The sequence below is a fragment of the Delphinapterus leucas genome, chromosome 8 (genome assembly GCF_059928025.1).
Source record: "Delphinapterus leucas isolate spDelLeu-1000000601 "Yukka" chromosome 8, BTC_Dleu_Yukka2, whole genome shotgun sequence".
In the NCBI taxonomy this organism is placed as follows: domain Eukaryota; kingdom Metazoa; phylum Chordata; class Mammalia; order Artiodactyla; family Monodontidae; genus Delphinapterus; species Delphinapterus leucas.
The window spans coordinates 97,274,289-97,299,295 of record NC_143136.1 but is presented as its reverse complement, the minus strand read 5'-3'; the positions used below and the strand labels follow the sequence as shown (position 1 = coordinate 97,299,295).

Sequence of the window (25,007 nt, the reverse complement as noted above, 5' to 3'; positions counted from 1 at the left end):
CCAATAGAAAGAGTTAACATTTGAAAACACTGCTCTGGGAGTCTTTGTGATTATATCCCAGGATTCAAATCTGAACATTTCTTCTTATTCTATTTTCTAATAAAGCTTTACTCAGAGGTGCTAAAATTTTGAACCCTTTTTTTTTTTTTTTTTTGCAGTACGCGGGCCTCTCACTGTTGTGGCCTCTCCCGTTGCGGAGCACAGGCTCCGGACGCGCAGGCTCAGTGGCCATGGCTTACGGGCCTAGCCGCTCCGCGGCATGTGGGACCTTCCCAGACCGGGGCACGAACCCGTGTCCCCTGCATCGGCAGGCGGACTCTCAACCACTGCGCCACCAGGGAAGCCCTGAACCCATTTTTAAAAACCCTAAACTCCCACTGTGTGGTGTGTGTAGTCAAAGCCAATGACCAGAGTCCTGGTGAACATGTAACGTGAGCGAGAAATAAACCTTTTTTTGTTGTTTTAGCCACTGGGATTGGGGGGTTCTTTCTTTCTATAAAAGGAGTGATAATTTCCTGTCAGCCCTTTGAGTTCAAACCTTGTTGAGAAGTGGACACAAGAATTAGACAGTTGGAGAACAAAATACTCAAAGGGCCAGTTTGGAGAATGGAGCGTAGATATTAACCAAAATCGGGTTCCCTAATGGCTTTCCCTCTAGATTGACCCTACCCATCCCAAACTTCAAGGCTCCCCATTCCAAGGCCAGATCCTGACATAGAAAGCTTACCTCATGGAGAAATAGAATGAGAGATTCTTGAGGAGAGGTAGGGCAGAGAAGTAACAATGAAGCACAGGGGCTAAGGTGAGCATGCCCAGTGCCTGCTTCCCATCACCAGTCAGGAAGGCGCCCGTCCAGGGGAAGAGTTCCCATCCTTCCCCTTCCTGAGGCGGAAAAACCCACAGTTGAAATAATGGAATGTTGATCCAGTTAATAAGCACAAGGGCAAAAGCTAAAGAAACTCACAGGGCCGCCTTTCACCTAGTTTTGAAAATGACCAGTATTGTAGACACTAAATTCATGCACTGTGGGCTCTGTCCTGGGAGATAGTGTGCAAGACCATCTATCTTCAGGGAAAGGAGGACCCTGCAGTGTTTCTGGGATTGTGGGAAGCTGGGTCCAAAAAACCCTATCTGGATGATAATAGGTTGATTTGAGCTCTAAGACCACCTCTGAAGGAGAAAAAGTACCAAAGGACAGCCTGGATAGAGAAATGTGAAATAAAAAGAGACAGTCCTATTATTTTGGCTTAGTATAAAGAAAGGGCTCTGGGCCTGATTAGAGGCATATCAGCCTCAGGCATTGTAGAAGCTTTACCCCATTTGCCTTCCTCAACTGATGCTTCTCTCATTTACCAAATGAATGGTGTTTTAGAGCTATGTATTTAAATCTGGGATTTCATTGTGGGTTTGGTTATAGAAGAAGTATGGAATTTAGCTTTAAGTTCGTGGCAAGGAAGTGAATTGCTGAGGAGATGGGACACCAGTTTTAAGCAGGGGGAGACGCATGATGTAATGACACCTTGGAAAAAACAACCAGCTCATCCTATGATTGTCATGTGGGATTTACCAGTTGAGTAACAAACACGTGTTTGACTTCCAAACCAACAAAATGCCTTTGGCCTCTACCAAGTTGTAAAACACACACACATAAAGACACACACACACTCTTAGAGAAAGTCAGGATAATTGAGATTAATGATAGATAATAGATAGATAGATAATAGGGAGGAAGGAAGGAAGAAGGAATGTTTCTTTTAACAGTTTATAAACTATATAACAAATTGAGTCATTTTTGGTCAAATGCCTTTTTTATGTGTAACAGCTAAGAAACCACGAGGTCATCATGTGAAAAGGAAGAGTCTGGCATTACATCTTAAATAGTCATTATCTTCCTTGCATGAATGTAGGGGGAAAAGTTTTCATATTAGTTTATTTTTGTAAAGCAATCTGCCTCAGCTGATCCTAAGACATCACTTGGATGAACTACACAGAAGCTAAGGAACTGCCAAGGTAGGCCTATATCATTACTCTTGCTATTGCAACTCACTCTTTCTTTTGCATAAAGCTTTTCTACTGTTTGTTCATTTCCTTCACAATTTTTTGTTTACTGTGTAGGAGCCTGAATAAAATTCCTGGAAAAGTATACTTAGGACCTATTTTCAGATGGCTGTTCTTTTTTTTTCCTCTGAGGTTCCCCAAACTCAAAACATTAATGTTTCTCATTGCATTGCATATGTTTCTCATGTTTTCTTAAATGTTAGTAGCTGATTATGAATGAATGTTATTTCTTCCCTGGAGAATATAAGTAGTTTAGTTTAGATGAATTAAATGATAATCCTTATTTTGATTGGTTAGATTTCAGTTTAGGTGTAGTTTATAAATTTTATTAAATGGATGTTTCAGAGAGCTATGGTTAGCATCTATGACATTTTTAGCCAGAGAAGCACATACATGCTTGAAAGCCTTCTTCATTAATGAACACCTTTTATCAGTAGTTTTAATTTCAGGTTAGAATTTATGATTTATTTGGGTTCTGCTTGTTGGCAACCATTCTATTTATCATATAAATTTCGCTGTGACATACCAGCATGGCTCTAATATGTGAATGAGACAGAATCCCACCAGTGAGATGTGTTTTCTGATGGCTTTAAATCTGAATTATGGTTTGCTGTCTTGGATTATTTCTAAACTGTAGTCATTCTTCCAAGGTGTGTAAGAGCAGCAATGAGCCCTAAGACCCCAGGGGAAAAGATGAGAGTCCATTTTCTGTAGTAAAAAAGATATTGTAATAATTTCTGCCCACTGTAGTTTTTTTTGTTTGTTTTTTTTTTTTGCGGTACACGGGCCTCTCACTGTTGTGGTCTCTCCTGTTGTGGAGCACAGGCTCCGGACGCGCAGGATCAGCAGCCACGGCTCACGGGCCCAGCCACTCCACGGCATGTGGGATCTTCCCGGACCGGGGCACGAACCCACGTCCCCTGCATCGGCAGGCAGACTGTCAACCACTGCACCACCAGGGAAGCCCCACTGTAGCTTTTTGATTACAAGAATAAATACAGATAGCTGCTCACTATAGGCCATTTGCTCTATCTGTTCATCCTAGAATATTTAAACATCCCAATATTCCTGGCACCGAGGGCGTTACTGGGACGTGGGACTTTCAGTGTTAAAACTGGTAAAGTTCTGGGTATACCAGGACAAGTTGATCACCCTAGGTAATTCCAAATTCAGAAAGATCGCAGTCCCTGGTTTGGAGAATTCAGAGGTCTAACTACCATAATGGAAATACAGTGGATATGGAAATACAATTCACTGGCTCCAGGTTTGCCTTAAAAGGACACAGGGAGACTGTATCTGTTCACGGCCCATAGAGGGTCAGGGCCTCCTCTCAAAAGTGCAACTTTCTTAACTGCTACCATACTTCTAAGGCTTCCTTCTTGGTGTATACTCTGGCCCTACAGACCATATGGGTTGTCTTTACCTCCTTAAGTCTTTAATGGGTTTGCTGAAGATAAAAAATAACATCCTCAGCTATTGACTATTTAAATAAGTGCTTTCTTCTTTTTTATTTTTTAACAGGTTTATTGAAACATAATTCACATACCATACAATTCACTCATTTAAAGAGCACAAATCAGTGGTTTTTAATGTATTCAGAGAATTTTGCAACCATCTCCAGAATCTAAGATCAGAAAATTTTCATCATTCCCAAAGGAAAGATTATACCTATTGGCAGTCACTTCAGATCCCTCTCTCCCTCCAGCCCTTGACAACGACTAATCTGTTTTCTATCTCTATCAATTTGCCTATTCTGGACCTTTCACATAAAGGGACTCATACAATATGTGCTCTTTTGAGCCTGACTTCTTTCAATGGGCATAGGTCTTCAATGGTCATTTGTATATTAGTATTTCATTCCTATTTATAGCTGAATAATACTCGATTACATGAATACACCACATATTTTTATCCGTTCATTCATTGGTGAATATTTTGGTAGTATCCACTTTGGGGCTATTATGAATAATGGTGTTAATGAACATTCATGTAAAAATTTTTGTGTGGACTTATGTTTTTAATTCTTTTGAGTACACAGTAATGAGAAGAATTTCTAGGTCATATCGTAACTCTATATTTAAACTTTTGAGGAACTTTCAGAGTAATTTCCAAAGTGGTTGCCCCACTTTAAATTCCTACCAGCAGTGTATGAGGGTTCTAATTTCTCCATATCTTCACCAAGAGGATGTTATTTTCTCTATTTTTTATTTTAGGAATCCTAGTGAATGTAAAGTGGTACCTATTATGGTTTTCTTTTTTTAATTATTTATTTATTTTTTGGCTGCATTGGGTCTTCGTTGCTGTGCACGAACTTTCTCTAGTTGTGGAGAGCGGGGACTACTCCTCGTTGCAGTGCGTGGGCTTCTCATTGTGGTGGCTTCTCTTGTTGCGGAGCACAGGCTCTAGGCACACAGGCTTCAGTAGTTGTGGCACGTGGGTTCAGTAGTTGTGGCTTGCAGGCTTGAGAGCGCAGGCTCAGAAGTTGCGGCGCACAGGCTTAGTTCCTCCGCGGCATGTGGGATCTTCCTGGACCAGGGCTCGAACCCGTGTCTCCTGCATTGGCAGGTGGATTCTTAACCACTGCACCACCAGGGAAGCCCCCCTATTATGGTTTTGATTTGCATCTCCCTGATGACTAATGATTTTGAGAATCCTTTCACATGCTTATTGGTCATTTGTATATCTTCTTTGGAAAAATGTCAATTCAAGCTGTCTTCTATTTAGCTAAATCAAATCAAGCAAAAACAAAACAAAACAAAAAAATATGACACATAAGGTGAACTGAGTTTTCAGCTGCAGAGTAGATAGACTTTTAGGTCTCCTGAGCATGCACTTTTCTGTCACTTCTCAGAAAAATTAATCTTCTGACAGCAGCATACTTGCCACGGGACTTACCTCTGGCCCAGGTGCTCTACAGTGAGGTGATAAACACGCAAAATCCTTCACCCAGCAACTCCACTCAACTTTTGTGATAGGTTAGATTTAGAGTTCCTGGAGAATTGGTAGAATGCCAGGCAAGCTGGTCCTTAACCCCTCCCTCATTTGTCAGTCCAAGCGTGCAATTGTTCTTCCAATGGCAAGTCAGCAAGAAACGGTTGGTGAGTTCAGCTATGGGATGGACATTAGAAGACAGGAGAGACTTATTATCCATCATTGCGACGTTACCTGGTTGCATTTGGTGTCGGCAGGAATACGGACAACTGTGTTACCTGAGAGAAGCGATACTTTGACATTCTTGACCATCAGTTCCTATGATTTCGTTGTTCAGCTTAGTTAGAAAGCATTACATAATATTAAGCAAAATAGTCTGGATGTGTAGTAAGAAAGTCTAAAAGTCCTAGAATAATGAGTGGTGAATGAGCCCTATTGGGGAAAACTTTAGGGTGCCTTGAGGTGGCATAAAAGTACTGGGGCACATTTCAAAGGAAAGAGAGGATGCAGGGAATTGTGTCCACTGTTGATCCTGTCACACACCCAGACTGCAGACCAATAGAGATCTTGTCAGATGATCCTTACCATTCCTGTCTAGCTCAGAAAAAGGTAGATTAGAAAGAACTGCTTTTAGAGGGCAGGGAAATTGTGGAATCGATTCATCAATAGTAGACAAAGGCTTCATTTGGGGCCCATCAATCCAGGAATCCCTCAGTTTGTAGCAGTCTGAAGGTTAGCAGATAACAGTCTTCTAAGAATTTCCCCTGGAGCTGGAAAAAGACAGCCTGAGCCTTGGGGCAGCTAATCAACCTCCTGGAAGAGATGGCTGGCTTTTCAATTCATCAGTATTTGTTTTCTTGCTCTTACATACAGAATTCAAGAGTGTAACCTGAATATGTAAAACTTTTTAACTGTAACAACAAAGGTAACACTTGGTTGAAAGGTTAAAAGATTCCAAATGTCTCTTGTCTTCCTAGGAATTCTTATCTACTTTGCTTTCCATTTCTCTGTTGATTTTTTTGAAAACCCTTAAAGAAAAGTCACCTGCATACCCAACAGTAGGATATTATTTTTATCCCATAGGGTTAATTAATGACAAATAGAACACCAGGACCTAAAATATGGGGTCTCATCCCTTTTTGAATGTCAATTCACAGTGTTTCTCCTTGTTTGCTGCCCCAAACAAAATTTTATCTCTTCTGTTTTCTCTTTTTTCCAGTTTGGACAATGTTTACTCTGTTAGCTATAATTCTATGATTTGAAGAAGAAATAAAGTTGTGGGCAATAAAAATATCTGAGTTATATGATACTGTAATCTTCTGTAATGATTCTTTTAGCATTATTACATAATACTTTAGATTAATGATCTATAATAAAATTTTTAAATCAAGAGGACTTTTATTCCAAAAATCTATCAATTGTATTAATTTAAAATTAATGGATGCTCATTAAATTATTTTTTTAAATTTACTGAGCACCTAATGTGTGCCAGGTATTTTTCTAACTGTTGGAGATAAAACAGTAAAAACAAAGGCCAACAATCTGAATAGGACCATATCTATTAAAGAAATTGAATCAATAATTAATAATTTTCAAATCAAAAAGCACCAGGCCCAAATGGGCTCACTGCAAATTCTACCGAATATTTAAGGAAAAAAATCATACAGTTCTCTACAATCTCTTTCAGAAAATTGAGGCAGAGGAAACACTTTCAAACTCACTCTATGAGGCCAGCATTACCCTAATACCAAAACCAGACAAAGACATTACAAGAAAACTACTGTTAAATGGAATATGTATATATGGAATGGAATATTTATAAATGGAATATTTCCTGCCATATCAATAAACAGATGATGTCACAGTCATCAATGATTGCAGCCCTCCAACGTGAGGCGGTGAGCCCTGAGGAAACTCAGGGCTGAAAAGAATACCTGCCATCTAGCAGCCATCAGACTGCAGCCACTCCCTGCGGTGAGCCCTGAGGAAATTCAGGATGTGAAAATACAGGCCCCAGATAGCTGAGGTGCATAGCAAAGGAATGATTTCAGTGAGCCCAGATTCTTGCATCTTCCCATACACAGAAAAGTGCTAAATTCATTAACTTGAGATATCTGGTTTTCTTTATTTAACAATAATCTTTTGATATTACCTGCTCTCTGTTGCAGAACTCCTATATATCCTGGCTCCTCCCCTCGCCCGGGCTGCAGTCCTCATTTTGTCCCAAGTAAAACTTAACTTGAAACTCTCACGTTGTGCATTTTTTTAAGTCAACACTACAGACCAGCATCTCTCATGATCATAAAAGCAAAAATCTACAAAAATATTTGAAAATCCCATCCAACAAGGTATAAAAAAATAATGCAACACAATCAAGTGGGATTCATTCTAAATAAGCAAGACTGATTCAACATTCAAAAATCAATTAATGAAATGCTGAAGAAGGTGTGGAGAAAAGGGAACCCTCCTACACTGTTGGTGGGAATGCAAGTTAGTGCAGCCTCTATGAAAAACAATACGCAAATTCCTTAAAAAAAATTAAAATAGCATATGATCCAACAGTCCCACTTCTGGGCATATACCTGGAGAATGAAAACTCTAATTTGAAAAGATACATGCACCCCAGTGTTCATAGGACCACTATTTACAATAGCCAAGACATGGAAGCAACCAAAGTGACCATCAGCAGATGACTGGCTTAAGATGTGGTGCCACAACTAAGAGTCCGCATGCTGAAACTAAGAGTCCTCATGCTGCAACTAATAGTCTGCATGCCACAGCTAAGAGTCCGCATGCTGCAACAAAGATCCTGCCTGCCGCAACTAAGACCCAGCACAGCCAAAATAAATAAATAAATGAATATTAAAAAAATAAAAAAACTCTCAACAGTTCAGGAATAGAGGGGAAGTTCCTCAACTTGATAAAGAACATGGGCAAAAACCCTACAGCTGGGACTTCCCTGGTGGTTCAGTGGTTAAGAATCTGCCTTCCAATGCAGGGGATGTGGATTCGATCCCTGGTCAGAGAGCTAAGATCCCACATGCCATGGAGCAACTAAGCCCGCATGCTCTAGAGCCCGCACACCACAACTAGAGAGCCCACGTGCTGCAACTACTGAGCCTGCGCGCTCTGGAGCCCATGCACCACAACTAAACCCAATGCGGCCAAATAAATAAATATTTTTTTAAAAAGCAACCTACAACTAACATCATACTTAATAGTGAGAAACTAGACATTTTCTCTCTAAGATCATAAATGAGACAAAGGTGTCCCTGCTCATCAATGCTTTCAACATGATACTGAAAGTCCTAACTAATGCAATAAGACAAGAAAACAAAAGAAAAAGCATAAGAATGGGAGAGAGAAATAAAACTGTCCTTGTTCACAAATTACATCATCATCTACGTAGAAAATCTGAAAGAATCAACAAAAGACCTTCTGGAACTAATGAGCAATTATAGCAAGGTCACAGGACACAAGGTTAATATATGATATACAAAGTGAATCACTTTCCTATATACCAGCAATGAACAAGAATTTAAAATTAAAAATACATTATTATTTACATTAGCACCACTCAAAATGAAGTACTTGGATATAAATCCAACAAATATGTCCAAGAGCTAAATGAAGAAAACTGAAAAACTCTGATAAATAAAATCAAGGAAGGACCAAATAAATGGAACAATGTTCTATGTTCATGGATAGGAAGACTCAATATTGTCAAGATGTTAGTTCTTCCCAACTTGACCTATAGATTTGATGCCAAAAGCTTGGCCTCTCTGCACCAGTGCTGAATCGAATCTCAGAGATAGAGTTCTGGGTGAAGTAGAAAAGAATGGCTCCTTCCCTCCTGTTTCAGACTCACAAAAATCTAGTCAACTGATCTTTGACAAACAAGCAAAGGCAATATGATGGGGAAAAGGTAGTATTTTCAATAAATGGACATGCACATCCAAAAAAATAAATCTAGACACAGACTTTACACCTTTTACAAAAATTAACTAAAAAGAGATTACATATCTAAATGTAAAATACAAAACTATAAACCTCTAGAAGATAACATAGGAGAAAAATCTAGATGGCCCTGGGGATAACAATGACTTTTTAGATACAACACCAAATGTATGATCCATGAAAGGAATCATTGATAAGCTGGACTTCTTTACAATTAAAAATTCTTCTCTGTGAAAGACACTGTCAAGAGAATTAGAAAGGCAAGCCACAGACTGGGAGAGAATATTTGTAAGAGCCACATCTGATAAAGGACAAAATATACAGACTGTCATACAGAGTGAAATAAGTGAGAAAGAGAAAAACAAATATTGTATATTAACACATGTATGTGAAATCTAGACAAATGGTAAAGATGATCTTATTTGCAAAGCAGAAATAGAGACACAGACTTAGAGAACAAATGTATGGATACCAAGGGGAAAGGGGGATGGGATGAATGGGAGATTGGGATTGATATATATACACTACTCTGTATGTATAAAATAGGTAACTAATGAGAACCTAAAAAAAAAAACAAAAATGTACAAAGAATTCTTTAAAACTCAACAATAAGAAAACAAACAACCTAATTGAAAAATGGGCCAAAGACCTTAACAGACACGTCACTGAAGAAGATGGAAAGTATGCATGTGAAAAGATGCACCACATCATGTCATCAAGGAGATGGAAATTAAAACCATAATGAGATATCACTATGCACCTATTAAGATGGTCAAAATCTGGAATGCTGACAACACCACATGTTGATGAGGATGTGGAGCAACAGGAACTCTCATTCACGCTGGTTGGAATGTAAAATGGTACAGTCACTTTTGAAGGCAGTTCAGTGGTTTCTTATAAAATTATACATTTACCATTTGACCTAGTAATTGTGCTGTTTGGTATTTACTCAAAAAGAGCTGAAAATTTATGTCTACACAAAAACCTGCACTCAGATATTTATAGCAGCTTTATTCATAATCGCCAAAACTTGGAACAACCAAGATGATCCTTCAGTGAAGGTGAATGAGTAAATAACTGTGATACATCCAGACAATAGAATATAATTCAGTGCTGAAAAGAAATGACAATGAACTCATGGAAAGACAGGGAGGAACCTTAAATATATATTACTAAGTGAAAGAAGCCAATCTGAAAAGGTTACATACTATATGATTCCAATGATATTCTGGAAAAGGCAAAACTATGGTGACAGTAAAAAGATTTCTTGTTGCCAGGGCTACAAGGGACGAATAGGCAGGGCATAGAGGAATTTAGGGCAGTGAAACTACTCGGTATGATTCCATAGTGGTGGATACCTGTCATTATCAATTTGCTCGAATACATAGAATGTACACCAAGAGTGAACCCTAAGGTAAACTATGGACTCTGGGTGATATGTACCACGGATGGGGGGTGTTGATAATGGGCGAGGCTACACGTGTGTGGAGGCTCAATTTTGCTATGAACATAAAACTGCTCTAAAAAGTAAAGTCTATTAAACACAAAAGCCAAAGCCTTGGCTTTGTGAAGCTGTCAGGAACTCAGCTGAGCTGGGAGAGAAAGCAAGCTGTCCTAGTAGCTGTTTAAAACAAGCTGAAAATCAGAGTTAAACCTTTAATCACTTCTTGTGATGGAATAAGCAAGAGTCTAAAACTGGAGAAAGCACAGACTCCTTCCTCTTATTTCTCCCACGAAATGGTATGCCAGTGGGGGTCAGGTGGATCAGTGTAGATGTGGAGGTCTCCTGCAGTCTTATGGAAAAGTGGGGAGGATGGTGAAGTGAGGTAGGGGGCGCTGGGGTTAAGAGTGGAAAAGTAGGTGGTACCGAGTCTGAGCGAAGAAAGGGTATTCAGGGTTTTCCCCTCTTCCCCATAAGGAGGTCACAGCAGAGGTGCCTGCATATCTCTGCCCAAGGCCTTAGATAAAGAAATCTAGGAATGAAGACCCCAGGGCTAGGAGTGAAAGAGCATGACTTACCGGGGGCTCTGCGTCCTTGAGACTGTGTGGGGAAGGGCAGCTTCCCCCCACTCCCTCCCCCCACCCCGTGAGGCCTCCTGGCTTAAAGCATTTGTAATTACCTATGGTCAGGCCTGAAAAGTCACACATAGGTTTTTAATCAGGAGCTGGACTCCTCACTAACATTGTAGACTATAAATAGAATAAACAAGTAAAATATATGGCTATATTAGATAGTGATAAGTGCTGACCAAAAAATTAAATAAATAAAGCAGGGAGGCAGATAGGGAATAAATGAGAATTTGCAGGTAAGTGTGTGATAGCAATTTTATTTACTTTTTTAAATTAATTTTTATTGGAGTATAGTTGATTTACCATGTTGTGTTAGTTTCTGCTGTACAGCAAAGTGAATGTTATACGTATACATATATCTACTCTTTTTTAGATTCTCTTCCCATATAGGTCATTACAGAGTATTGAGTAGAGTTCCCTGTGCTATAGAGCAGGTTCTTATTAGTTATCTATTTTATATATAGTAGTGTGTGTATGTCAATCCCAATCTCCCAATTTATCCCTCCCGCCCCCCATATAGCAATTTTAGACAAAGGAAGATAAACGAGACCTCCCTGAAAAGATGGCATTTGGCGAAAGACTTTAGGAATTGAACCTTGCAGGTACCTGGGAGAAGAGTGGGTCTTGCAGAGGGACCAGGAAGTACAAATTGCCTGAGGTGGCAGCTTATGTGTTGTGTTGGAGGATGCCCACTTGTCTGGAGGGAGAGCAGTAGGAGATGGGGTCATGGTACCTAGAGCTAATGAGGGGTCCAGTCCTGCAGGGCCTGGTAGCCTCTGTAAGGATTTGGATTTTTTTCTCTGAGTGGAATGAGAAGCCACTGGGGATTTTGAACAGAGGAATGACATGATCTGACCCTCTTGAAGATAGATTCAGGAGGAGAGGAGGGGACATTAAGGGCAGAAGTAGGGAAACCCATTAGGAGGCTACTATAATAATTTAGGAAGGAGATGGCGTTCACTTGGACCAGGATGGTGAACTGGAAAAAAGGAGAAATGGTTGGATTTTGTATTTATTTTTAATATAATGCTCCACTTTATCAATTCTAAACACACCATTTTTCCTTCACACTTCGACATATCTGAAATCAGAATGCAGCTTCTATTGGGGTGGCATATTATGACTGCTGTCAGCCGCGTGGCAGTCATGATGTCATTGTTAGCTAAAAACCCTCCAGTGATACCGCCTGGTAATTGCCAAAATCAATGCACAGATACGGGTGTGTTGTGACAAATTCTGATCTTAAGTAAGGAAATTTTGAAGTTTAATACATTTGCTCAGAAACACATCATAAACGTGGCTTCTCTACATAACAGTACCTTTGTGGTCCTCATCCATTTGCACCTGGACATTAATTGTGTCCACATTTCTCCAGGCTTCCAGTCTGTGGCCTCCAATAAGCATAGCTGGCTGGTGCCAGAGTTAACTTCCTAAAAATCAAAGTTAACCATGTTGCTCGGTGCATATAAGTTTCTCATGCTGTGGTGGCTACAGAATCTATTCCAAACTCTTCAGCTTCACACAAGACCCTCATAATCTGCTTCTCACCTAGTTTTTCCAACCTTATATCTCACACTCCCTAACCGGTACTTCCTACTTAAGCTATGCTAAACTCTCAGTTTTCAGTGTGGTCAGAATGTTGTCCTAGCTGCACCCCTTTACTCCTGTTTCCTCTGCCTTTCTTCTAACAGCTGCTCATCCTACAAACTCGTATGTCACCTCCTTTTCAAAACCTTTTTGACCCTCCAAGCAAACTTAATTATTCATCTTCTCACAAAACATGCTGCATTAAAATGCAGGTCATATGTTTACTTGTTTATCTCCTTCAGGAGGCTATGAGTTGAGGACCTCATTAATTTTTACCACACAAAATCCCCTGAACATAGTAATATACTTGGCATGGAACAGGTATGCAATATTTGTTTGAGTCTATTTTTATTACGTTGGATTTGATGAACCAAGGTTCCCTTTTCTGCAAAATGTAGATAGTACTAGAACCTACCGCATAAAGGTGTTTTAGGAGTTTTGAAGTTTACGTAAGATAATACATACACTGAGTACAAAGAGCAGTGCTTGCAGAGCTTGCTCTTTTAAAATTTTGTACTGCAGGGACTTCCCTGGCAGTCCAGTGGTTAAGACTCCATGCTTCCACTGCAGGGGACACGGGTTCCATCCCTGGTGGGGGAACTAAAGTACTGCATGCCGCACGGTGTGGCCAAAAAGAAAAAATTGTATTGCAATGTGAATAATGTTACTATTACACTTTAAATCATCATAATGTATTTTTAATCTCACCTGAAAATTGTAACATCTATTTTTAAGTCTGAGAATGGGATCTGTCGCATCACAGAAACTTCTGGTGTGTTCAACAAGAAAGAAAAGCAGTGAAAAGAGGAGGTAACCCCATTCTATTTCTCTCTTGGTGACCAAGTGCTGGGATCTACGATTATTTAAAGATTCTAAATATAGAGCGCTGATGACCCAAAAGCTCTTCTCAAATTTCATTTTTTCTAATAGCTTCTGAAAAAATACTCCCAGGAGTATCAAGTCTTAGTGTCAAGTTAGGTAGTTTATGCAATTTACAGTAGTGTATTACATTTTATCACGTTGACTTTATCTCACAGGAGTCTATTCATGTCCAGTCTGCTTTGGTCATGCGAAATGCATTATCCAATTACTTATTTAGTCTCTTTGCTAATTTAATTCATTTGGTTAAATCACTAGAACTGACGTCTTTCGGTCTCTGTTAATTCTGACTAAAATGCATGACCCTGATCAGTACTTTCATGTGTACTTCCTTCTATGACTTAGGGATTTTCCTGTTGCTGAATTGACACTGATGAATTTTAATACAAGATTATGAAATTCCCCTAAGGCTTTTAAATAAAACTCCTCAATAAATTCATCTTGACTGGTGCTCTATTGTTCTTGGTGCTTACAGAGGCTTCCCCTTCACTCTTTTTTTAAAATATTTATTTATTTTTATTATTTATTTTGGCCGCGCTGGCTATTAGTCATGGCACACAGGCTCTTAGTTGTGGCATGCATGCTGGGATCTAGTTCCCTGACCAGGGATCGAACCCAGGCCCCCTGCATTGGGAGCACGTAGTCTTACCCACTGGACCACCAAGAAAGTCCCTCCCCCTTCGCTGTTTTTCTTGTTTGGGAACCTGAGAAACTGCAGAGTTTATTGGATGTGTGAGAGTCTATAACATGTATAATTTTCCAATTAGCATGATCAACATGAGATGTAAAGTATACTTGGGGAACCTGTGTCTAATCTCCCCCTTCCTCCTTCTCCTTACTGATGGCTTTGATTCATGCTTCATGAGAAATAGAAGTGAATAGGCAGTCTCTCATCTTTCTTCCACTGTGTCTCTGCAGCCTCTTGAATCAGGGCCCACTGTCTTTCAACTGCTACTGTGGGAAGAAACAGCCCTGCTCCTAGCTAAGGCCAACCCTTCCCTTGTGCTGTGGACCTCATGCCCTTTTACCTCCTCAAAGACTTTACTCCTACAAATAGACCCCCCTTTCCAGCATCTTCAATTTCCCTCTCTCTAGGGGGCTGTTTGCATCAGCCAGCAAACCTGCTCTTGACCTCCCATTCCTGTCTTCTAGCTGCTGCCCCATTTTCCTGCTGTCTCCCAGCAAAACTTCTCAAATAAATGGCTTTCCCACCACATTACGTATTTTCTTTCCTCAATGCATTTCAGTTAGACCTTTGTCCTCCCCACTACATGGGAAACTTCTCCTAAAAGATTCATCAGTGACCTCCATGTTACCAAATGCCATGGTCACTTTTTGCCTTTATCTTTCATAACAGCTCAGTGGTATTTCTCCCAAGTGACCACACTCTGCTTGAAACTATTTTCTTGGCTTCTGTGATAGCCCACTCTCCTGATTTTCTTCTTATACCACTGCCTAGTGACTATAGACTTGTAACTCTGAAGTGTATATATCCAGATCTAACCTTCTGCAGCATCCCAACTTGTGTATCTAAATACAATTTGACATCGACACTAGGAGGTCTAATGAGCATCTCATACCTGTTTATTATGATCACATTTCCATGTAAATAAATATACATTTAGAATCCTTCTGCTGTTTGCTCTGCCCCATACTCTCTTTCCTCATCCTTTCCCTTTATTTCCTGCCCCTTCTCCTAAACCAGCCCTTAGTAGTTTAGATCCCTTGGTGATTCCATAGCACCCAGTAGTTTTCCTTTGTAGTAATTAGCACACTTATACTCAGTTAGTCAAAAGTATGATTATCTGTTTAATGTCAACCTTGCCCCTTTAGCCTTTAAGATTTCTGAGGCCAGAGGTTTTCTGTGTTGTTCACTATCTCCTTAGGGCTCAACTCAGTGTCTTGCATATATTAGGACCACAATAAATATACTTATTTCTTATCTTTGTACAACTAGGTTGTTTCCTGTTTTTCACCATTACAAGCAGTTCTACAGTAAACTTTCATGTAGCTAAATCTTTGACACGTCTTTACTCATGTGCTTAGAAAAATCCCCAGAAATAGAATCACTGGTTTTATAATGAGATGCACATTTTCAAGGCTTTTGTTAAGTGTGATAGTCTGCAAAATGACCATCATTAACTTCTCCCCTCCCTGTACAAGCAAGCCACTCATCCATCAAAAAGTGACATCTTTAAAGAACAGAATTGTGTTGACAAGGGAGGGGGGGGTGGGGGAGGGATGAAGTGGGAAGTTGGGGTTAGCAGATGCAAACTATTACATATAGAATTGATAAACAACAAGGTCCTACTGTATAGCATAGGGAGCTATAGTCAATATCCTGTGATAAACCATAATAGAATATAAAATAGAATGTATGTATATGTATAACTGAATCACTTTGCTGTATAGCAGAAATTAACACAACATTGTAGATCAACTGTACTTCAAAAAAAAAAATTTTTTTTTAAGTGATGTCTCCTTTCCTTATCCTTGAATGACTTGCTTTGTCCTTCAGAATGTGGTGAAAGTAGGATTGCCAGATAAAATACAAGATGCCCAGTAAAATCAGAATGTCAAATAAACAGAAAAATGGGACATACTTATGCTAAAAAAATATTTGTGATTTATCTGACATTCAAATTTAACTGGGCAACCTATACTTTCATTGACATATAGCTGATTTACAATATTAGTTTCAGGTGTGTAGCACAGTGATTCAGTATTTTTGCAGTTTATACTCAATTATAAGGTATTACAAAATAATGGCTATAATTCCCTGTGCTATACAATATATTCTTGTTGCTTATCTATTTTATACATAGTAGTTTATATATGCTAATCCCATATCCCTAATTTGTCCCTCTCCTTCTCCCTCTCACCTTTGGTAACCACAAGTTTGTTTTCTATATTTATGAGTCTGTTTCTGTTTTTCCCATGCATTAATCTGTATTATTTTTTAGATTCCACATATAAGTGATATCCTATAGTATTTGTCTTTCTCTGTCTGATTTATTCCACATTGCTGCAAATGGCAGAAATTCATTCTTTTTATGGCTGAGTAATATTCATATATATATATGTGTGTGTGTGTGTATATATATATATATATATATGTATGTATATATATGATGTGGTATATATACCACATCTACTTAATCCATTTTTCTGTTGATGGACACTTGGGTTGCATCCATATCTTAGCTATTATAAATAGTGTTGCTATGAACATTGGGGTGCATGTATATGTTTGAATTAGCATTTTCATTTTTTCCAGATATATACTCAAGAGTAGAATTGCTGGATTATGTGGCAGTTCTATTTTTAGCTTTTTGAGGAACCTCCATACTGTGTTCCACAGTGGCAGCACCAATTTACATTCCCACCCACAGTGTACAAGTATTCCGTCTCTCCACATCCTCACCAATATGTTATTTGTAGACTTTTTTTTTTTTTTTTTTCCGTACGCAGACCTCTCACTGTTGTGGCCTCTCCCATTGCGGAACACAGGCTCTGGATGCACAGGCTCAGCGGCCATGGCTCACGGGCCCAGCCGCTCCACGGCATGTGGGATCTTCCCAGACCACGGCCCGAACCCATGTCCCCTGCGTCGGCAGGCGGATTCCCAACCACTGCGCCACCAGGGAAGCCCATTTGTAGACTTTTTGATGATAGCCATTCCGACAGGTATGAGGGGATATCCCATTATGATTTGCATTTCTCTAATAATTAGCGATGTTGAACATCTTTTCATGGGGCATTCTGAATTTTTATTTGCTAAATCTGGCAACACTAGGTATGATGACACTATTTCAGTTCCAGGACTAGCTTTTAAGAGATGTAGCAGTTTCTACTTTTGCTCTCTGGAAACCAGCTAACATGCTGTAAAGAACTTTGGGCTAGACTCCCGAATGAAGAGAGGTCAACTAGAGAAGCCAGGGGGCTGAGAAGTCACTTGGGATGTTTCAGCCCTAGCTGGGCTCCCAGGCCCGGGAGTAGAGGATTTCAAAACTTATGTCCAGGTAGATTTCAGAATTGCTGTAGACCTGTTCTCTGTGTTGTTGAATGGGAGCACCTATTGTGGCTTTCTTGTCCCTTTCTCACCATTGTATGCCTGGTAGGGATGGAAGAGTTGGGGGAAATTGGGACAGAAGGCAGTTCACAGCTCTCTAGGTCCAGAGGAGCTGCAGCCACATCTGGACATGATGCAGATTATGAAATACTGAACTTTGAGGCTGATGCTTTCATGGGAGGAAACTTTGAGGTACCTTGGGAGGAGCTCTGTTTTGTTTTGCCTCAGAAAAGAATATAAATAATTTGTGGCCAGAGGGAAGACTGTGATGGATTAAATATCACCACAAATTCTTTGCCACTCCTCAGATCAAGAGGTGGAGTTTGTTTCCCCTCCCACAGGGACTCTGGGCTGACCTTGAGATTTGCTTGAATAAACAGAATGTGATGGATAGGAAGCTGTGTGACTTTCAGGAAATAGTGTTCTGGAAATTCAGCTCTTTGAAAAAAAAATTACAAGCCCTGATTTGTAGCATCTAACAATTTCTGTGGTATAAATACACCCAACATGACTGATTTCAGGCTACCGATGCGATATCACCAAGCATGGAGTAGGAAAGGGATACACATAAATGGCCGTCATAAACTTGTACAAATGGGTTCCCGCATACCATCACTTCCAGACTTACTCCTTGAGAGATCTGTCAGCTTCCTTTTTTGCTTTCTTGGAATCCACCTGACACGAAGGATGCTTGGGCTAGGCTCCTGAATGATGAGAGGCCAAATGGAAAGAAAAGTAATGTGGAGAAGAAAGGAAGCCTTGGGCATTCCATCCCTGGCTGGGCTCCCAGCATGCGTGAGTGGCCCCAGCCAACGTTCCATGACACGTAAGACCACATAGCCAACTCACAGAAATGTGAGACATAATACATGGCTGTGGATTTAAGCCACTACATTTTGGAATGTTTTAATTAGTCAGCAGTAGGTAGCTGAACACATATACTGCCTAGTTGTCATAAAAAAGTTTCAAATTTTACTCCTGATAACAATGTATGAAAGTGCCCTGTTCTTTGCACACCAGCCTGCACTTTGCATTATCATTGCCAGGCTGATAAGTTAAAAAAAAAAAAAGTATGTTGCAGTTTAATTTGTATCCTTTGAAAATGAGTTTGAACATTTTTTCAGATGTTTATTGGCCATAAATTGACTCTGCTCTCTGCCCATTTTTCTATTGATTTGTAAGGGCTCTTTATATTTTAATAATAGTAACAGGAAATGGGCAATATTGTGCAATGTATGTGGCTACCCAGTTTGCATGTGTGCTCTTTGCAGTAAAAAGATTAAACTATTTATATGAAAAAATGACGCCTAAGGCAGCTTTCTGCAAGTTTCTTATAACATGATTATATTCAGTTTTCGGCTTGTTTGTTTCTAGTATTCCTTAAAGTATTCTAATATCTTCACTGGATTTTCTTATTAGTGACATTCTTCAGATGAAATCTTCAGCTGAAACCCAGTACAAAATACACTCTCTCCATTCCCCTCCTCATTCCAGTTTGAACAACACTGGCTTAGGCCACTGCAGTAGGTTAATTCTTCAGCCATCCTTGCCTTAAACCCTATTGAAAGTCTTTGGATAAACAGCAGTTATAGTTCATACCAATTTCAATTTCACAAATTTGAAACAGTGTGACTTTAAAATGTTATCAGTTTGCACAAATTTTGAATAATGTGAATCCTTCCAAAATTAAAAAGTATTTCAGGGCTTCCCTGGTGGCACAGTGGTTGAGGGTCTGCCTGCCGATGCAGGGGATACGGATTTGTGCCCCGGTCCGGGAGGATCCCACATGCCGCGGAGCAGCTGGGCCCGTGAGCCATGCCGCTGAGCCTGCGCGTCCGGAACCTGGGAACCTGTGCTCCGCAACGGGAGAGGCCATGACAGTGAGAGGCCCGCGTACCGCAAAAAAAAAAAGGAGCATTAATGGGAAAATTAACAAAAACTGAGTAAAATCTTGAGTTCAGTGAATAGTACCCAAGTTAGTTTCTTAGTTTTGGCAAATGTGCCTTAGTAATGTTAGGTATTAATGATCGGGGAAACTGGGTGAGGGGTATATGGAAACTCTCTATAGTATCTTTGCAAAACTTTTCTATAAATCTAAATTATTTACAAAGGAAAAGTTTATTTTTGAAAAAAAGCGCTAAAAACTTACTCTAAGAAATACTCTGTACTTTACAGGCTTATGTATTCTGAAACTGCTATTTCTTACATTATATTGATTGCTCTGGGGTAATAATCTGTTTAGAATTATGCAAGTATGTTAGCTTTTTAAGATCTTATCCCATATGAATTATATATTTACATCCCGTTTTGAAAACTGAAATAGGAAAAACTGAAGATTTAAGCCTGAATCATAAGCTAAAAGAAATTCCTCCTCCCAATAAAAACCAAAAACAAAACTAAAACACTCTGTATTCCAGTTTCTGACATCAGAATTGTGGCAGTGAAGCCTTATCACTCTATGTGATCTTTGGACAAGTATGTGATTAAAGGCTTGGCTTTAAGTGTGGAATCTGGAAACTAGGTCACCAGGGAGGGCTTTGTCTGTCTCTGTAAGGCAGAAATGTAAGCATGGGAATCCGAACCTTGCAGGCACACTAATAAATTTTTATTAGAAATTTGGCTTTTGCCCATGGCAGTTGGTAGGATTTCCCACCTTCTCCCTCCCACATTTTTGAGTTCTCTTCCATCACAGCAAGTGTCTTGGAAGTGGGGTGTTTTAGTTAGTCATCATTTCACATTCCTCTGTAGGTTTCTTTGCAGATAAAAATTATCTTTTTATAGCCTTCACAGGTGTAAAAGAAATTCCAATAATTTAAATTCTAGATGTTTCCTACTGTTTTCCTCTATATTTAGAATAGATACCTTAAAATTCTACGCTACAACCCCTGTGCCTCATTTCTTTTTTTTTTTTTAATTTATTTATTTAATTTATTTATTTTTGGCTGCGTTGGGTCTTCGTGCGGGCTTTCTCTAGTCGTGGCGAGCGGGGGCTACTCTCTTTGTTGCAAGTGGGGTGCGTGGGCTTCTCGTTGCGGTGGCTTCTGTTGTTGCGAAGCACAGGCTCTAGGTGCACGGGCTTCAGTAGTTGTAGCACACGGGCTCAGTAGTTGTGACGCACGGGCTTAGTTGCTCTGCGGCATGTGGGATCTTCCTGGACCAGGGCTCAAACCTGTGTCCCCTGCATTGGCAGGCAGATTCTTAACCACTGCACCACCAGGGAAGCCCTGCCTCGTTTCTTATAATAGCCTCTCTCTGATATTGAGTGGCCTTTGGATAAACAGTGCAGTTATATTTCACAGTAATTTGAATTAGCAAATTTGAAACAGTGAGCAGTGAAAATTTTTTTTTTTGCTGTACGCGGGCCTCTCACTGTTGTGGCCTCTCCCGTTGCAGAGCACAGGCTCTGGACGCGCAGGGTCAGCGGCCATGGCTCACGGGCCCAGCCGCTCCGCAGCATGTGGGATCTTCCTGGACCGGGGCATGAACCCGTGTCCGCTGCATCGACAGGCGGACTCTCAACCACTCTGCCACCAGGGAAGCCCTAAAAATATTATTAAAGTCTTACTTTATGCACACACATGGAAATAATGTGAATTCCCCTCACTAAAAACTATTGATTGTGCATTAAACAGTAAGTTGGATATAAGAAATGCATTACATTGGCCGAAGTTTATGTGCACTGAGACTGTTATTTGTCACATTACATTTATTCTTAAGGGAAAAATCTATGTGGATGTCTTATGCGTGTTTTGAGTTATGTGAAGTTTTCAGGAGCCATTCCCAGAGCAGCTCTCCAGTGACTTAGATGATGTAACTCCCCTGCTGTGACTCTGATGTGGTTGCTAATGATCAAAGTTATTGATTGCTTAATCCTGTACTAGGTACTGCGTTGAGTCCTGGTGTGCTCAACAACGTGTATTACTCCATTATCTATGAGGTAGAAATCATTACATCATCTCCATTTTGTAAATGAAAAACTTCATGCTTGGCAAATTTAAGTAACGTGTTCAAGGGAATATCTTTGGATTCCCAAGGGCTGGAATAAATATTTCTTTCTCTGTCTGTGCCAAGATCTTTGCTAACCAATTCAATATAAAATATTTCACAGACCCCTCCGTTATTTCAGCCCTGTGGAAAGGTAGGTAAGCTTTGTTTCTGTGACCATGGTCTTCCAACTTTAAGTTTTGATATGCTTCTTGGTTCCCAGAGCACTTGTCTGCCTTTTAGGAAGGCAGGCCCACTCCACTGAGGTGGTTGACAAATAGAGTAAACCACTTTACCTCTAATTATTCAAGACTGAAGAAGCTGTTCAAACTTTTTTGTTTGTTCATTTCTTTTTGCTTATTTCTTTTCATGTTTGAATTTTCCAAATTAGTTGAAATTTCTCAAAATCTTTTTCTAAGAGGTGTTACTTACCACTTCTTTAAACAACAGTGTCTCTAAACATGATTTTCCCTTTTCCTAGAAGTAGTTGATTGTAAAATGACAATGAATAGCTTTTTTCTCCTTTTACAATTAAAAACAAAAAAACTGCTCACCTTGAACAGAGGCTCCAGGTCATCTGAGGCATTCCATGGTCTGTGATGTAATTTCCTTCCCTAAATCTTTCAATTCAAGGAGGCAGTGTAACCCCATAGCAGGGAAGAAACTAAATCTTTTTAATGTTTTGTAATCTGTGGGTATGGTGAAATACCTGGAATGCAGGAAGGTGAGTTGAGCTGGAAATAGGACTTTCACACTCCATGCAGTTTTATACTTTTTATTTAGAAAAATGTTATCACTTTCATAAATTTCTGTTAACCAAGGAACCAAAGTCATGCTTCCATTACTACAATAATCTTCATAGAGCCTTCATTATTAATTCATTTTCTGTCACTCAGCTGAAACTGAGCTTCATGATGGCAGGGAGTTTGTCGTAGAAGACTGTGTGACACGTAGTAGGAATTAAGTTCACTTTCAATGAGTGAATTATGGTTTAATAACTGAGATCTTGGGAATTCCCTGGCAGTCCAGTGGTTGGGGCTTGAGCTTTCACTGACGAGGGCTTGGGTTCCCACCTTGGTCAGGGAGCTAGGATCCTGCAAGACGCGTGGTGTGGCCAAAAGACTCAACATAATAAAGATGCTAATGCTCCCACAACTGATCTAATTAAAGAAGTTGTAGATGAATTTGAGGAAAGCTGTAAAGAACAGCAAAATAGAAGGAGCGCTAGAAGAGTTAGGAGGGCTGGGTTCTACTTTCAGTTTTGCTCTCAGTTGATGAAGGGTATAACTTTGCGCAAGTCCCTAAACCACTCTGAAAGTCTTTCTCCCTCTAATTAAACCTTTTCTATAGTGACTCATGCTTCGCTTTACTTTCTAAATATTAGTTCTGATTCAAGGTTCTTACAGATTTAGTTGTTGGAATACTAACGTATAATGCACTTAAATAGTCTATATTTGATGTCATAGATTATATATTATCATACTTAACTAACATAGTAAGGATTGTGACATACTACAGACTTAGTATCTATTGAATTTAAAAATTAGTGTTGTATCAAATGTCACTTGTTAAATTAAATCCAATACCTTAAAAAAATTTCCTTAGGGCCTTCAATATTTATGATTGTATCTACATATTTACTTTTTTATTTTTTTAACATCTTTATTGGAGTATAGTTGCTTTACAATGTTGTGTTAGTTTCTGCTGTATAACAAAGTGAATCAGGTATACATATACATATATCCTCATATCCCCTCCCTCTTGCGTCTCCCTCCCACCATCCCTATCTCACCCCTCTAGGTGGACACAAAGCACCAAGCTGATCTCCCTGTGCTATGTGGCTGCTTCCTACTAGCTGTCTATTTTATATTTGGTAGTATATACAAGTCCATGCCACTCTCTCACTTCGTCCCAGCTTACCCTTCTCCCTCCCCATGTCCTCAATTCCATTCTCCATGTCTGCATCTTTATTCCTGTCCTGTCCCGAGGTTCTTCAGGACCTTTTTGTTTTAGATTCCGGATATGTGTGTTAGCATCCTGTATTTGTTTTACTCTTTCTGACTCACTTCACTCTGTATGACAGACTCTAGGTCCATCCACCTCATTACAAATAACTCAATTTTATTTCTTTTTCTGGCTGAGTAATATTCCATTGTATGTATGTGCCACATCTTCTTTATCCATTCATCTGTCGATAGACACTTAGATTGCTTGCATGTCCTGGCTATTGTAAATAGAGCTGCAATGAACATTATGGTACATGAGTCTTTCTGAATTATGGTTTTCTCAGGGTATATGCCCAGTAGTGGGATTGCTGGGTCGTATGGTAGTTCTATTTTTTTTTTTTTAAGGGCCTCCATAGTGTTCTCCATAGTGGCTGTATCAATTTACATTCCCACCAACAGTGCAAGACGGTTCCCTTTTCTCTACACCCTCTCCAGCATTTATTGTTTCTAGATTTTTTGATGATGGCCATGCTGACTGGTGTGAGGTGATATATCATTGTAGTTTTGATTTGCATTTCTCTAATGATTAGTGATGTTGAGCATTCTTTCATCTGTTTGTTGGCAATCTGTATATCTTCTTTGGAAAAATGTCTGTTTAGGTCTTCTGCCCATTTTTGGATTGGGTTGTTTGTTTTTTTGATATTGAGCTGCATGAGCTGCTTGTATATTTTGAAGATTAATCCTTTGTCAGTTGCTTCATTTGCAAATATTTTCTCCCATTCTGAGGGTTGTCTTTCCATCTTGTTTATGGTTTCCTTTGCTGTGCAAAAGCTTTTAAGTTTCATTGCATCCCATTTGTTTATTTTTGTTTTTATTTTCATTTCTCTAGGAGGTGGGTCAAAAAGGATCTTGCTGTGATTTATGTCATGGATTGTTCTGCCTATGTTTTCCTCTAAGAGTTTTATAGTGTCTGGCCTTACATTTAGGTCTTTATTCCATTTTGAGTTTATATTTGTGTATGGTGTTAGGGAGTGTTCTAATTTCATTCTTTTACATGTAGCTGTCCAGTTTCCCAGCACCACTTATTGAAGAGGCTGTCTTTTCTCCACTGTGTATTCTCGCCTCCTTTATCAAAGATAAGGTGACCATATGTGCATGGGTTTATCTCTGGGCTATCTATCCTGTTCGTTGATCTATGTTTTTGTGCCAGTACCAAATTGTCTTGATTACTGTAGCTTTGTAGTATAGTCTGAAGTCAGGGAGCCTGATTCCTCCAGCTCTGTTTTTCTTTCTCAAGATTGCTTTGGCTGTTCGGGGTCTTTTGTGTTTCCATACAAATTGTGAAACTTTTTGTTCTAGTTCTGTGAAAAATGCCATTGGTAGTTTGATAGGGATTGCATTGAATCTGTAGATTGCTTTGGGTAGTATAGTCATTTTCACAATGTTGATTCTTCCAATCCAAGAACATGGTATATCTCTCCACCTGTTTGTATCATCTTTTTTTTTTTTACCGGTACGCAGGC

At 39.6% G+C, this 25,007-nt stretch overlaps 1 protein-coding gene across 1 annotated transcript in view; it reads left to right on the top strand.

The window, feature by feature from the left end:
- The window catches only part of LOC149748598 (uncharacterized), a 92,824-nt gene extending 67,817 nt beyond the window's left edge, over positions 1 to 25,007 (top strand). The window contains exon 6 of the mRNA XM_089915927.1: positions 159 to 25,007. The gene's annotated coding sequence lies outside the window, so the exon portion shown is untranslated. The remainder of the gene's footprint in view (positions 1 to 158) is intronic.